At 44.3% G+C, this 10,977-nt stretch overlaps 1 long non-coding RNA gene across 2 annotated transcripts in view; it reads right to left on the bottom strand.

The window, feature by feature from the left end:
- Nucleotides 1-586: 586 nt before the first annotated feature.
- Nucleotides 587-10,977, bottom strand: part of LOC134297726 (uncharacterized) — a 31,744-nt gene continuing 21,353 nt past the window's right edge. For both annotated transcript variants that reach the window (XR_010004587.1, XR_010004586.1), the window contains one exon: nucleotides 587-6,793. This is a non-coding gene — a long non-coding RNA (uncharacterized LOC134297726). The remainder of the gene's footprint in view (nucleotides 6,794-10,977) is intronic.

Genomic DNA, 10,977 nt, shown 5'->3' with positions numbered 1-10,977 from the left:
TTTTGGTGGCAACACTTAATAGATCTATGCTGGGCCAGCTGGTGAGGAAGGCTTATCACTGTAGTTCTCAACCTGGAGTTCCCAGATGTTTTTGGCCTACAACTCCCAGAAATCCGAGCCAGTTTACCAGCTGTTAGGATTGCTGGGATTTGAAGGCCAAAAATATCTGGGGACCCCAGGTTGAAAACCACATCAGATTGCCCATTTTCTCTGTGCCGTTGAGGTCCCGGGAAGATGGTGCCAACCCCTGCCTCCTTCTCCTCCTTTCCAGGCCTTCCCATGGGGGGTGGGACCACGCGGCATGGGGGGGGGGGCAGGGCCGCATGGGGACGGGACCAGGCCGCATGGCGGGAAGGCCCAGCCAGGTCATGGTGGGAAGGCCTGGCCCCGCCTCCCATACTGCGTGGCTCCTCCTCCCATGCTGTGTAGCCCCTCCCCCCCGCGCCGCGGGGGTGTGTGTGTGCCAAAAAGTACTTTTGCCTACTAAGGAAAATTACCTCAGGACGGCTCTGCTCAGGGCGGATCACAATGTACACATACAAGGCAAACATTCAATGCCATATGAACATAGAGACAGAGACAGACACAGAGGCAATTTATCTTCATGCTGATGACAAAAAGATCTGCTCTGAAATCATTCTGCATCTTGCAGTAAATGAGACATCAATGTGTCCCACTTTCTGTCAGATTATCATCCTTATCAATCATTTTAATTTGCCACTTTTTATTTGTAAACTACTTGCTGTGCCTTACAACAATCAGGAGAGTTGGAAATTACTCCCCCCCCCCACACACACACACACATTCCCCTTCACCAATAAGGGGACTGATTTGAAACTTGCATATTCACAGCTTTATTTTCCAAGAAGGTTTGCTAAAGCAGTCTTTCTGAATCCTTAGAGTATGTGATAATTATGTTCAGGGTATAAGCTCTAAATATTTGATTCAGGGACCTCTCCCTTTACCTTTTTGGTACAATGCTCTCACCATCTGCTGAGTAGAAGAACCATCCATCATACTCTTATCAATGCAGTATTGATGCACACACTGTGTGGCTGTTCATCCCCTTCAGGAACAGCAGGGAGGGGATGTTTAGGACTTTATCACACAAAGGTGGTAAATCATAGTTACGGCAGAATAATAGTGTCTTTGGTTGGGATGTATCACACAACATAGTTTGCCTTCCATGGTTACATTGCGCTTTTACAGTTCAAGGATCACCATACCTAAGAAACCATGACTGGGATGAGAGTACAGGTAGTGGGAGGAAGAAAGAGCATCCAAATAGAAACAAGGCAACTCATCTGCTTCCTATGAGATTGATACTGTTACTTGTCAGGAAGGGGAATTTCGACCAAGACAAAGCCCAGTCAGGCACCTGCTCCCATAACCAAGAAGTTATGCTAGTAGACAACATAGCTTATCTCTTGATAATGTTGGGGAATAACAGAAATCAGTGTAATGATCTCTGGACATGTCAGCACTATCACTGTACTGCTATTTGAGATGAGAGTGGGAGAAAGGCTGAGTCAGGTTTCTAGCTTTTTCAATGCCTGGCTTGGAAATCAGCCCAGGCATAGAAAAACACAAACACTAGACTGGTGGTTGTGTGTGGGGGTGGAGGTGGGGGTGGGGGGTCACCCAATGACTGATCATTCCTATTCCTAAAACCTATGAAGTTTCAACTGAAGCATACTCTCTGCCACTCAGAATGTTTTACACAAGTAATTCAGTATATATATGCCTCAGGCAAGCTTAGCTTTCCTGACAGAGGATGCATCTACATCAGGCATGGGCAGACTTTGGCCCTCCAAGTGTTCTGGACTTCAACTCCCCAAAATCCCATCCAGCTTACCGGCCGTTAGGAATTGTGGAAGTTGAAGTCCAAAACACGTGAGGGGCCAAAGTTTGCCTATGCCTGATCTACATAAATGCAGTTTGATACCACTTTAACTGCTACATCTCAATGCAATTTTACAAAGTATTTAGCATTCTGTGCCCAAGAGTACTGGTGTCTCACCAACGTACAGCTCCCAAGATTCTATAGCATTGAGCTATAGAAGTCAAAGTGGTGTCAAACTGCATTCATTCTACAGTGTGGATGCATGATCTCAGGTACTGTAGATATGCTTAGAGTTGTAGCTCTGTAGATTTATATATCTCCTGTACAAAAAAAGAAAGCAAGAAAACACTGTCCTTTCCCACTACCCTAATTTCTGCAAAGGTTGAGTTGCCTCTTTATGCTGTTCAGAATTCACAAAATGTTGATTTTACACAATTTTGCTGGCCATGTTAATCTCTGGAAGTTAAAAGAGAAAAAATTAACTGTCCTTGCAGATCTGAAAGGCTTTTTATACCTGGCTGTGGAGAAATGTTAAGTTACCTATTAAACAGTAGGTATCAGGTTTATTTTCAAGCAGCAAATATTTGCAATTGCACTTTGGGCCAGGTTGCTGAATTCCACAGTAGAATCACATCCAGCTTCCAAGTGATTATTTTAATTGATGGAAAGCTTTGGCCTCCGCCCTGTCTTCTAAAATAGAGCACTCTGAGAAGCTAACAATAAAAGTGAAATAGACACAATCTCGTTCAGCTAGATATTTCTTTATCAGACCATCCATGTCGGCTTCTCCACCAGTACACATGTCCGTATTTTGAAGAGCAGATCCCAAAAGGCTTAAAGACAGTAAAACCTACAGGAGTCTTGACAGGAGAGCTTTCATTCTCATCCCTCCTATCCCCTTCCAACTGAAACATTATTGGCATCTTTCCCAACAGGAAAATCACATGAAAATGTTATTGTGCAACCTCCTCTGCTTCCTGGTTTTTGTGACTTCAAGTTGTTGTCAATCTATGGTGACATGTGAATCTCATCGGATTTCTTAGGGAAGGAATATTTAGAGATCAATCTTTCCAGCTCCTTCCTGTTTTAAGCTGAAATCAAAATTTAAAATAGACAAGAAAGGGTGAGAGAGAGAGAGAGAAATTTCTCATAAATAGCAACATACTGAAGCATTACTAATCCTATGGGTATTACAAAAATCTCTCCTCTCTTTGTGTATTTATTTTTAATGTTTCCTTTTAACACTTCTACAATGCACGATTATATCAGCTTGATAGAACTTTAATTATTATTGCTCTGACCTATGGAATCCTGGGATGTGTGGTTTCATTTTTTTTATCATGTCAGAAACAAATTGAGAAAATGCTGCAAGTCGCTTCTGGTGTGAGAGAATTGGCTGTCTACAAAGATGTTGCCCAGGGGACGCCCGGATGTGTTACCATCCTGTGGGAAGCTTCTCTCATGTCCCCGCATGGGAAGCTGGGGCTGATAGATGGAAGCTCACCCCATCTTGCGGATTTGAACTGCTGACCAGCGGTTCAGCTGGTAAAAGAGTTTAACCTATTGCGCCACTGCAGCTCTGTCTGTAATTTCATGACGTACTTGGAATTCACTGACAAAAAGCTCTTGTGAAACAACTTGGGAGTATATTAGGGCACTTCCAGACATAAACTAAATTTGGATTAAATAAGTGGGTTTAAAAAACATGGGACCTGACAGCAAGTCCAGACACAAACCTGTCAGTCCCGGTAAATGGTCCCCTGCCATCCTGACACTTTCCTTTGTAGCAGATTTTACAAGTCCGCAAGATGAATAGGGGATATCTGGCAGAAGTTTTGTTTTTTTAATTCTCTCCAAGATACGCTGGATCGTATATGCACTCACGCAAATATATCAATGTACACACAAGCAGATTTCTTATTCTCTCTCCTCACCCAACTATAAATTCCAGCTCTGTTTAACATCATAAAGATCAGAAAAAAGAAATGGTTTCAGAGAGTTCTAATTGTAATTGTTTTCCATTTGTGCTCTCATTTAGCCACCTGTGTGTCTGTGGCTCTATTTTTGACGGCCTTGATCACCTGTTTTGGGTTTTTAAAATACATAGAATCATAGAATCATAGAATAGTAGAGTTGGAAGAGACCTCAAGGGCCATCTAGTCCAACCCCCCGCTAAGAAGCAGGAAATCGCATTCAAAGCACCCCCGACAGATGGCCATCCAGCCTCTGCTTAAAAGCCTCCAAAGAAGGAGCCTCCACCACGGCCCGGGGGAGAGAGTTCCACTGCCGAACAGCCCTCACAGTGAGGAAGTTCTTCCTGATGTTCAGGTGGAATCTCCTTTCCTGTAGTTTGAAGCCATTGTTCCGTGTCCTAGTCTGCAGGGCAGCAGAAAATAAGCTTGCTCCCTCCTCCCTATGACTTCCCCTCACATATTTGTACATGGCTATCATGTCTCCTCTCAGCCTTCTCTTCTGCAGGCTAAACATGCCCAGCTCTTTAAGCCTCTCCTCATAGGGCTTGTTCTCCAGACCCTTAATCATTTTAGTTGCCCTCCTCTGGACGCTTTCCAGCTTGTCAGCATCTCCCTTCATCTGCGGTGCCCAAAACTGGACACAGTATTCCAGGTGTGGTCTGACCAAGGCAGAATAGAGGGGGAGCATGACTTCCCTGGATCTAGACGTTATTCCCCTATTGATGCAGGCCAAAATCCCATTGGCTTTTTTAGCTGCCGCATCACATTGTAGGCTCATGTTTAACTTGTTGTCCACGAGGACTCCAAGATCATGTATTCCCCAGATCTCCCTCGGCCAGTGTGATGCCTCATGGGCCTTGTAATCCTGTGCCTAGTGTCACTGTGGTAGATGAGGATGAAAACATGGGGTTTTCTCCGGATCAACAGCCAGAGTCTTTCCAGATGCCTGATGTTCTTGTCCAAGAACCAATTAAAACTGACCTTGACCAACGCTCACCTCCCTTCGCTAGAAAGCAATCCTTCTCGGCAGATAGGGGAGTGAAAGAGAGAATTCGCAGGAGTGCCCGAATTGCTGCCAAGCAAGACACTGATTAGCCATGTTTCCCCTGGGAAAATCCAGAGAGTCTCACACCTGCAAGTTGGGTTTCGTTCCCTGTTCTCTAGGGAAAGAGAACGCTGGACGCCGTTTGGCGGGAAACGAGACCCAGATAAAAGTATCGGGCTCTGTTGATCCTTTGCGGAGACAACAGCTCAGCTTCGGGAGTGAATTCCATGTTTCCAGCCTAGTGTGGACTTTGCTAAGTCCGCAATCCAGTTTCCTTGCCTCGCCTGTTCGAGTATCCAAGAATTGCCTTGCTTTGCTCTCAGCCACGGATTTTGTTCTTAGAATCAAGTTTTTGGACTACCTTGCCTTGTTTTGAACCACGGACCTTGTTTCCTAGATCCAAGCCTTATTCCCAGCCTTCTTGTGGATTTACCTTGTGCCTTGAAAGACTTTGGACAATTCCCCACACTATTGCCTGGCAATAGTGTGTGTTTCGGTTATTGGATTTTACCTTTGAACTCTAATATCATTTATTGGACAAACTATTCCTGGACTATTTTAGGCCTCATTTGAAAAGTCTGTTTCTGGACTATATTCTCTACTTGCTTTTATTCTTCTTATATATTTCCTTAATAAAGATATTAGATAGTTTTATTGGCCTCCGTGTTTGGTTCTTGGTGCTCCGTTGCCCTGGTGTGTGACAGCCAGGCCCTTGATGGAGGAAACAGTTTCCTCCAGTAATGGCCTGCCTGAGGAAAACCCGCAGCACGCTCCTGTCCCTCTGAGAAACAATGAGCATGCCGCGGGTTTTCCTCGGCCAGGCCATTGCTGAAGGAAGCTTCTTCGTCCAGGAAGGGCCTGGCCAAGGGAGATCCGGGGAGACGTTCCTCGGCAAGCCCTCGCACCTGAGGAAGCAGCCCAGGGTGCTTCCCAAGGGGCAAGGGCTCAGCCCAGGGAAGCAGCCCACGAGCGCTGATGCAGCAGTGTTTGCTGGATGCTTCCTCCTCCCCCTCCTTCTCGCAAGCTCCCTTTGCTCAAGAGAAGGAGAGGAAGAGGCAGGGCACTTCCGGGGTGCTTGCTCCTCCTTCTCCCTCTCCTTCTCGCATGCTCCCTTCGCTCGAGAGAAGGAGAGGGAGAGGGAGGGACGCCCCCAGCGGTGCCTCGGATGATACGGAGGCTCAGTTAACCGGAGCTCAGTTAACCGGGGCTCTACTGTAACAGTAACTGCTTCCTTTTTGTGGGGCTTGCTGCTATAATAGTAATCCTTTACAAAATATATTCAAGGTGACTCCTACCCATAACACATGTCTGTGACATGACTTCTAAGCATCAAAGATTTCCATAAATAAATACTTCCCACACTGTGATATCTGAACCCAATTGACTTGAAAATAGTTTTAAGACATGGGTGTGCACAAATGAGAAGCTGCTCCCATGTAGTGCTATCACACATGATGTATTAGGTATGACACTTTTTTAATGCAGTAAATTGTTAGTTTAACATCTAGGTGAAGAGGCTGTGGAAGGCTACTTGGACCTTTCCAGGATATGATTCATTCTTTAAGGATATGTTTGAAAAAAGTAGGATGGAAGATAGACTGCCTGAGAGAAGGAAGTAGTTCTGGGCGGCTCTGGCTGGTATTACTGGAATGGCCAGATATCTTTGGAATAGTCAGGATATAGTCTGAGTGCGAAGAACAGACCTTTGTGATTATTTCTCCAGAGTTTCCAAGGAACACGTCTGCAGAATCTGAGAAATGTGGAGACTCCTTCGTCAGCAGTAAAAGGCAATGGATTTCCAGGGAGTTTGATCCTGGAAGGTCGGGTCTCCATAGGTTGCTTGGTAGTAGAACACATTCTTTGTATGGGCAAAGTTCCAAATTCACTGCTTATCATCTTCAGATGGGGCTATTCTTTCTGTCTCCAGTATTTCTGGAAAAGAAATATGTTTTATTGATAGTCACCTGCCACATTCTCAGTCATAACATCAATCTTCTTAACTTTCTCCCTCCACTTTTGTCTTTCTAAGTTTTCCCCAGGACAAACTTCCCAATATGTCCAACGCATACTAGACAGGATACAATAGATGGATAAGAGACACCTGTCTGAATACTGGTAAGTGGTGTAACCGAGGAGTTGTCTATACCAGCTCTATAACACAAAATGGATCAGAAGTCATCCAGTGTCACCCAGTCCTTAACACAGGGTAAGGTTTAACCCTGCATTAAGCAAAGTTAGGGAATACTCCAGAATTTCATCAAAACTTTGGAACTGCCCCAAACTTTGGGCAAAGTGTGGACAGCAGACTGACTCAAATTCAAGAGTTATTTTGGACCTCTCTAGGTCTTCCCATTGCAATACTATGGTATTCTACTCCAAGTATAATCAAAATATGGGTTTTACTATTGTCCATAGTTTCAAGTTTCCACAAATGGTCTTAGTTCACCTCCTCACAGAAATGGCTGTCAAACTGTATGTAGTGAGTTCATGTTCATGTAGAGACAATAAAAACACTATGTAAAACAATTTTTGTTCTTGGGTTATAAATGTCATTTCCTAATTGGTTCTATCATAAAAACCTGGGAAATGTTTGTTAAACTGTAAAAACTTTGTTTTGGGGGGAAATCCTGCAGCACATTTTGCTATAGTTTTTCAATGAGTATCTCACACACTAGAGCATGGATCCACTTTAAATCCAGTTTCTGCTTTTTGCAGGATTCAGGGGCTTGTGGTTTAAGAAGGGGCCTTTAAACTGCTTAGCCAAAGAAGCCCTGGGCCTCATTAAACTACATACCCCAGAATTCAGCAGGAGGCGGAAACCAGATTTCTATTGTGATTTCTATTCTATTCCATGTTCTATTGTGATGAGGCTGTTAGAGTCTCAACCAATTCAATATAGTTGTGACAGCCACAAAAATGAAGTTTCTGAAGTATAACAGCTACTTTCAAAGTGAGTACCACACAATTAAACACTAATAACACTTTTAAACCAGGAACAGATTTTTTTCAAATTTTGTTACATAGTGTAATTTACTTGTTTTTCACATAGCCCTCTTTCAGTCCCAAACAGTTAAACTATCCCATATGTACTGCTGACAGAAGAGAGTTGCCTGTCTGGTTTATGACAGCAAAAGAAGAGATTTCAACAAAACAATCATATAATATGAACTTCATTGCACACAATTAATGATCCATTATCTCAGGTTAATGTTTTAAAATCAAATCCTTAATCTGACAGATTCATTTTGAATTGATACATTATCTGTCACTCAGGGAACACCTGAGCAGGCATGTCAATAACATCTCAGTGTTTCATTTATCAGTTCTTCCTCCAAAGACTTAAGCTGATCAAGAATATAAACCTATTGTTTCCTTTGTCTTCCAGCTAATTAGGCTGCTAATACCTGGCACATCTTTTGTATTTAATTTTTGAAGATTAATATATACATAAACATCAACCTATCTTGAACATCTGGCACAAAAAGATGGAACAAACACATGGCTGTCAGTCCTGGCACTCCCTAGGACCATTCCCACAAGTTCTGCTGGGCTTTGCATTTTCTGCATCAGTAAATAAAGTGGAGGGATGAGATATTCTCTAGAACATGCCTTTAATGCAGCAATTATTCTGTTTTCTTTATCTACAAATAAAGTTTCTCATTTTGGATTGTGTGTCTTCAAGTTGATTCCAACTTAGAGCAAACTTATCCTAAAGTATTCTTGTTAAGAAATATTCAGAAGTTTGCCATTGTGTTCCTCCGAGAATATGACTTGCCCAAGTGCACCCAGTGGGTATTCATAACCCAACAAGGCTGCAAACATTTGGCCCATTCTACATTGCTGTAATGGATTTGACTTACCTGAGGAAAGAAGACCTTCATGACTGCCCACATAGCGACTGCAACTAATAGACCATCAGAGTTGTTCTGGGTCGTCGGGGAGCTCCTCCACCCTCCCAAGGGGGGAGGGGTGCCCGAAGACTCGGCAACTCGGTGCAGCGAGTTCGCGCACCACTTTGCGGGCAAAGTCGCTCAGATTCGCTTTGAATTGGGCACTAGTTTTGTCGCAATGCCAAAGAGGTAACTGAGGCACTTGTCTGTCCAAACTTGTGGGATTCATTTTAGCTTGTTCGCCTGGATGACGTGGACAGGATCCTTGGAGCAGTAAGAGCAACCACTTGCTCTGCGGATCCTTGCCCCTTGTGACTAATTAAATTGGCCAGAGGAGGGTTGGTAGAGTGGTTTGTGATGATAATTAACGCCTCTTTGGATCAAGGTAAATTTTCATCTGTCCTCAAACAGGCCATAGTGAGGCCAATATTGAAGAAGGCCTCCCTTGATTAGACTATTTTAAACAACTACAGACCAATCTCGAACCTTCCATTCTTGGGCAAGGTCTTGGAGCGGGTGGTTGCTTCCCAGCTCCAGGGATTCTTGGAAGATACGGATTTTCTGGACCAATCGCAGTCTGGTTTCAGACCTGGCTACAGTACCAAGACGGCTTTGGTCACCTTGGTGGATGACCTCCGCAGAGAGCTGGACAGGGGGTGTGTGACCCTGCTGGTTCTCTTGGACATCTCAGCGGCTTTCGATACCATCGACCATGGTATCCTTCTGGGTCGGCTCTCCGGGATGGCCCTTGGGGATACTGCTCTGCAGTGGCTCTAGTCCTTCCTAGAGGGCCATTCCCAGTTACTGAAGCTGGGGGACATCTGGCCATTGACCTGTGGGGTCCCACAAGGTTCTATTCTGTCCCCCATGCTATTCAACATCTACATGAAACCGCTGGGAGAGGTCATCTGGAGTTTTGGAGTTCGGTGCCATCTCTATGCGGATGACACGCAACTCTACTACTCCTTTCCACCAAAGTCCAAGGAAGCCCCTTAGATAATGGACCAGTGCTTGGTGGCTGCGATGGGCTAGATGAGGCCAAATAAGCTGGAACTGAATCCCAACAAGACAGAGGTCCTCCAGGTCAGTCATACATCCGATCGGAGTATTGGGTGGCAACCTGTGCTCGACATGGTCGCACTCCCCCTGAAGACACAGGTCCGCAGTTTGCGGGTCCTCCTGGACTCAGTGCTGACACTTGATGCTCAGGTGTCAGCGGTGGCCGGGAGGGCCTTTAGACAATTAAAACTTGTGCACCAACTGCGACCTAACCTCGTGAAGTCTGATCTGGCCATGGTAGTCCATGCCTTAGTTACCTCTAGACTGGATGATTGCAATGCACTTTACTTGAAGAAGGCCTGGAAACTCCAACTAGTCCAACGTTCAGCAGCCTTGATTCTAACTGGAGCTAATTATAGGGAGCGGTCAACCCTCCTGCTTAAGGAGTTCAATTGGCTACCGTTTACCTTCTGAACCCAATTCAAGGTGCAAGTGATCACCTACAAAGCTCTGAACGGTTCGGGACCCTCCTACCTTTGTGACCGCATCTCCCCCTATGAACCTGCATGATCTCTTCGTTCATCGGGGAGGCCCTCCTCTTGTTCCCGCCTCTGTCACAAGCACAAACTCCAGAGCTTTATTGAAACAGGATGAGGCTGTGCTAAATTTTTTCTTCTGCACTATGTCAAATGAATACTGTGTATTGTGTGGCCACCACAGAGTCCATTTGCCCCTGAATCAAATCATTTGGCATGTGTAAATGTAAAAAATTGAGAACTTGCTACCTTCTGATGTGGGGAAGAATAATCTGATGGTACATTATCATTAACAGACCATTCCTACTAAGACTAATTCGAAAATAATGCATCCATGTACAGCATTCCAGCGCTGTGAACATGAATAGAACTGGTTACTTTGAAGCTTTGAACTTTAAAATATATTTAAAAATAGCATGACTTTGGGTCTCTTATAAACATTGCAATATAATAAAAGTATTTGGTTAATATTTACATCATTGATAAAAAGCAATAATCCAGTGGAGGAATAATTGTCCCAGTGTTGAGGGCTTAAAGGTCAAACCAGTTCCTTGAGTTGAGCCCAGAGGCAAATTGGAAGCCTGAAGCAAATAAATAATCAGTGCAGGAAGAAAAAAAAACCCTATAATATCAGCTGCCCTTCTGGCTCCATTAAAGATCTTGGTTGCTGTATTCTGAACCAACCAGTTTT

The sequence above is a fragment of the Anolis carolinensis genome, chromosome 3, assembly GCF_035594765.1.
Source record: "Anolis carolinensis isolate JA03-04 chromosome 3, rAnoCar3.1.pri, whole genome shotgun sequence".
NCBI classification, from domain to species: domain Eukaryota; kingdom Metazoa; phylum Chordata; class Lepidosauria; order Squamata; family Dactyloidae; genus Anolis; species Anolis carolinensis.
The sequence above is the reverse complement of the archived record's forward strand: the minus strand, read 5'-3'. Positions and strand labels throughout refer to the sequence as shown.